This window comes from Triticum aestivum, chromosome 4D, assembly GCF_018294505.1.
Source record: "Triticum aestivum cultivar Chinese Spring chromosome 4D, IWGSC CS RefSeq v2.1, whole genome shotgun sequence".
NCBI lineage: Eukaryota > Viridiplantae > Streptophyta > Magnoliopsida > Poales > Poaceae > Triticum > Triticum aestivum.
The window spans coordinates 517,516,535-517,522,058 of NC_057805.1; the positions used below are offsets into that span (position 1 = coordinate 517,516,535).

Here is a 5,524-nt window from a genome sequence, read left to right on the forward strand (position 1 = left end):
TCAGATCTTCACGCCCTCTATGGCTAGTGTCCCTGTGGCATAAGTGTCATGATATTTTTCCATGTAGTCGTTGAGCTTGATCTTCATGTATCGTGCAGGTCTCTTGTCATCCACCATCTCTGACACCGGCTCAAGCTCTGTCTCTAGATCCAATGAATAGACCAGGACCAACGACAAGCGCTCTTTCTCTGCATTGGTCACAACCCTATGAACCAGGCTCTTGAAAAACCCATTGCTCAAAATCTGCATGCACCAGGATGGAATAAAGAGATGCATTATATCTCAGCTTGACAATCCACAAGACAAGGTCAAACAATTATACATCTATAGCTGCCTACACTACACACATTACGTACCTCCATTATATCTCCTATGTTCATAACCAATGCATTTGGAACAATGGGCACGTTGTACCACACGCCGTTTTTCAGAAGCTGGAGGCCCTCAGCATCGGCGAAGTTTTTTTTTGAGCAAGAAAACTAGGTCTTTATTGATCAATACCAATGTTTACAGGAAAAGCGATTGGGTCACTCGACGTGCCCAACCAAATATGGCGCCCGTAAGGTAGAACCTAGCTAACCTATGAGCTTCAGTATTTGAAGCTCGAGGTTCGAAAACAAAATTACAAGAAGTAAAATTTCTCACAGTTTCTAGGATCTCTCTAATAACACTTCCATAGCTTCCTCCCACGCCCTGGCGAATATGGTTCACAACATGTTTACAATCTGATGCAATTTGGAGATGTTGTAAACCCAAGTCTTGCGCCAGTGAAAGAGCTTCTCGACAAGCTAAAGCTTCCAAACTAGCTGGATCCGATATGCCAAGAGCATCGGCGAAGTTGACTGTGATTATGGAGCCGTCGGTATGGGCCTTGAGGCCCAACACGTGGTCCGGCTTTGGACACTGAGGGTAGTAGTTGAATATAGCTTGGGTGATGGAGTTGTCGCCGATCATGTTTACCAGGTGTTCCTCTTCTTGTAAATTGAGTATCTTGGCCATGTTTCGAAAGACAAGGTTGGCCGCGGCTTTGCACCTGACCGTGTACTCAGACAGGATGTCTCTGCACAATTATGGATGATAATTAAGAAAATTGTACTGGGTTACTCATCAACTGCTGGAGTACTACTGATTGATCGATGTATCAGTTTTGAAAATAGATGTAGGCATGCATGATAGCAGAGTCTCCGGCAGCATGTACCTTGTACAGTCTGGTATGGTAAAAACCTAGAGCTAGACGTACGGTAAGTACCTGAAAGAAGGGAGCGGGTTGTGTTGGCCACAGTCTGTAGGTTCTTAGGGACTCGGGTTCCACTTCCACGAGGAGATTGAGCCGGTCGTTCCAGTCAAGGACCTGATTCTCTTTCACGACCATGTCGTTACCGTATCCCATGCATCCATACCTAGCTTCTCGCCGTCGACAATGTTTGAGTACTTGTGTTTCTCTTCCAACGGGAGGTTGAAGAACTCTCTCGTAACCTTCATCGCTTGGGCAAGAAAGCTAGGCTCCATTCCATGTACATGTCCAACAGCCTGGAGAAACATCGGCCGGAGATGAGACGGTGACCACTAGCTTCATCACAATCACATGAAAGAAATGACAACGCAAAGAAGTTTAATTACCAGGATCTCCAAGGCGGACCGCAGCTTGTCCAACTCTTCAGCGCTGCCGGCAGACAACCGGCTGAGGTCGATGATGGGGATGGGCTCGGGCATCTCGGCGGGACGGTCTTGCTCAGGAAGCACGTACTGGCTCGGTGGCTCCTGCACGATCGGAGGTACCTCGAGAACCTTGAATTGTTGGTCATAAGAAGCCATGGTTGCTTGCTGTTAGTTTTGAGCTTCCTCTTTGGTAGTTCGATCTATATATAGGCATATATTAGTAAGGAAGGAGGATTTTTTTTCTGTGCGCACTGCGCAGTAAGGCGTCGATTTTTCTTGTAGTATTACACTATTCCACTTAACTAATGCGACTGGTCGCTGGCTGGTCCCCTTTGTCTGGATTATCTGAACCTTTCCATATCCAGAGAGTTTTTTTTTCCCCATAAACAGTCCATGCATGCAGACCACTTGGGAGGATTTGGGAACATCCTATGAAAAATGCTCTCACCAACCTCATCGCCCCATTATCTCCAGACTGTACTGATGTAGCCAGTCGTTAGTGAAAATCCATATCCTTATATATCTGTACGTATAAACTGTCCAAGAGAAAGAAAAGTCCAACCTAGCGCTGCTCGTTCTCCGCGTGGTTATACTCTTATCTTGGAGATACATCGCCCACTTGCCCAAAGAAAAGAAGTACAATCTTTGGGCTGCTATCTCGCTGAATAGTCATCCAACTTCCAGACAAAAATCCCGAATTTTGATATTTATATTGGACAATGGTAAAATAGAAATAATAAAAACTTATATTTGTTTGGGTCAAACTTCCTCTCTATTAACATGGAAGTTTTTTTTACACCCGCAAAAAAAATATGGAATTTTTTTTCTGTGTGCATTGTGCAGTAAGAGCATGTACAACGGTCGATAAGACAATGTTACTTTAAGCCTTGCATATAACTTACAGACGACAATAAAAAAATGTCTACAATGAGTTATATCTTTATCTTTAATAATTAGCAGTTTCTAAAAACATGATAACATGGTAGGACGTATTATGCTAAGAGATCATCTCTTAAAAAATGTCTACAATGAGTTATATCTTTATCTTTAGTATAAAGTTGGGTTATATATATTTTGGAACGGAGGGAGTACGTACTATCCACTTAGCTAATGCGACTGGTCGCTGGCTGGTCTATCCGTGGGAGTGACTTCGTCATGCGTGGTGATTAAGACAAAAGCGTCCGAAAATGCATATTGGAGCCGTTTGTCTTTGCATAGGGCCAAATGCTCCTATACCAGTAGCCAGCGCGTTTAATTACTTAAGTACTTCTTCTAAAAAATATTTTTTATTGCTTAAAGTACTGTCAAACATTGATGCATGAGTCCAGTTATCATCAAACGCCGGTGTAAGGTCTTTTTATACCAAGGAAACATGATGAACTACATAATCATACCCGGTTGAACACATATTTCGAGAGTTGATTTGCTTGGTAGAACCAAGGCCTTGGTTTTTGGTTTGTGTGTGTTTTTTTCGCCTATGAACGAGATGGCCAAAATTCGGCCATTTAAAATTTCAGTAAATCTGGGTAAAACAAAAGTTAACATGACGATTTTTTTTGAAATCAAGTGGAAACAAAGTTTAACGATCCAACATAACCCCGAGGACTATACAAATATAATGTTCAGGCTCAGCCAAACCATGATGGAAAGACTCCAGAAGTTAGGCTAGGCTAGAAGATTCAAATCAACCAAATTTTTTTTTTGGCCGAAAGAGCAGAAAACGGGCCTGGCCGAGATGGCCGAATTTCGGCCGCAATTTAATTTTCTCGACCAAAATTTTAAACTCTGGGTAGAACACAATGCATTAGGAAGCATCACATCGAGGTAATAAGAGGAACCACATAATCATACCGGAGCTGAAGACATAACCTAGCATTTTTTGTGTGGGAATAATCTAGCATTTTTTGGCTAGCTAGAACACATCAAACACTACTGGTCCGACAGTGTAAACACTAACAATGATCGCACCAGGATCAAGAGCCACGTCGAATATTTTGGTTGCGGCCCATCAAGATCCACTCATTAGATGATGCGCTCGCGAACACATATGCCATGTGCATCACGTGCTACGGCACCCCTGAATTCCCTTGTATTGTTTCTCACATTTATTGAAAAGCTGTCAGTACACAGATTACAAACGATTGTTCAACCACCGAGATACCTAGCTCCATCTTGTTGCTCAAAAAAATAATAAAAATAGCTCCATGTAGCTCGGTCGCCAAAACGCCCCACTCAAAAGTGTCTTCCTATTAAGCTAAATCTACATTTCCCTTCTAGACACCAGAAGCCCTCTACATTTCCCTTCTAGACGTCAGAAGCCATCTATTTCCCGTCGTTCTACCCTGGCTAACAAGCATTTGAACATAAATCCAAGTTGCCCAACATGCAATCAGGGGCCTGATAATATTAGACATATGTTGTTTGAATGTAAGTTAGCTATGCAAGTGTGGGAGCTACCTAGGTTCAAGGTCCTGATCAAACAAGCGCTGCAAGTTGAAAGGGCTGGTGAATTAGTTTTGGATCATCTGTTGTGTCTACCTGAATAACAGTTCCAAGTAATTGGCCTACCGAAAATAAAGCAGGCGATAACAACGTCGGCTTGGTATTCATGGTACGAACGGCATAAACAAACACATGATGAAGAGAGTCAGAATGCAGCTCAAATTAATTTGGCAGTGAGGGGTCTAGCTGCTAATTATATTAACGTATTCAATAAGCAAAAGGAGAGAGAGCAATTCGAACCCTCGATAATTCCTAGAACTAACCATTTTTTAAGACCGGAGCTATCAACCACTCAGCCATCTCTCCACAGCCCAATCCTTATTTTACTCCTACAAATAGAACATAGGCATAAAAAAAGAGCCCAAAGGCTCGAGTCCGTCATGATGTTTGGCTGTAACCAAGATACGGTTACGTCAAATTAAATGCTGATATGGGGTTCGACAACGACAAACTAGCAAGAACGGTTGGAGAAGTGATCCGAGATCATCATGGTAAATTTATTGTTGCTGCAAACGAGAGGATTGATATTTGTTTCGATTCGTTTAGAGCGGAAGCCAATGCAGTAAGGTTTGGCATGTATGTAGCTCGCATTGTCAGATGCAGTAATATTGAAGTTGATTCAGATAGTGCGGAGGTGGTGATGGCTTTGAATAATCTATTCTTCTTTAGTTGCTTCTGCCATCATTGATGATTGTTATTTCATGTCACTAGATTTTAGTCATGTCAGTTACAATCATTGTAATAAAGAGTGTAATCAAGTAGCTCATGAACTAGCTGGGATAGCTAGATTTTCTTCTCCTTGCGTTTGGATCGATAACGCCCTGATGAGATTATATCTTTGTTTGTAAATGATGCCACATTGCTCTTGAATGAATAAAGGAGGAGATGGTTGTAAAAAATCCATCTATATTTCCCTTCTAGACACCAGAAGCCCGAAACCCTAGCAGTTGCCGTCAATCTTCCACCGCCTCCCCTGTGTAGGGACTTGCCCTTACTAATGGGCGATGGGTGCCATAATGGTGTTGCTTCGGAGTTCTGCTTGTACAATCCAACATGGGTGGCCACAAAATGGTTTTGCATCGATTGTTGAGGTTTGTGGGCATGGTCAAATTCAATGCTAGTTGGGCACTGCTGCCCTTGCACCTATGGCGATGGACCTTTCCTCCTTTGGAGGTGGTACGTGCGGTGGTTCACTCTCTATTGTCACTGTTCTTTATGTGCAACTTTCCTCTCAAGACCTAGCTGCCACGAGATCCATCTCCCCACCGCCCTCGCTTGAGGACGTTAGCAGCGAGGGGCCTGCAAGCTGCTGAGGGGCGCTTGTGGGTGTGGTTGGTGATTCAGGCACTATGAAGGTATCGAG

The 5,524-nt window shown here is 43.1% G+C and overlaps 1 pseudogene; it reads right to left on the reverse strand.

The window, feature by feature from the left end:
• LOC123100828 (protein SRG1-like) lies at positions 1 to 1,815 on the reverse strand (annotated as a pseudogene).
• Between the last annotated feature and the right edge of the window lie 3,709 nt (positions 1,816 to 5,524).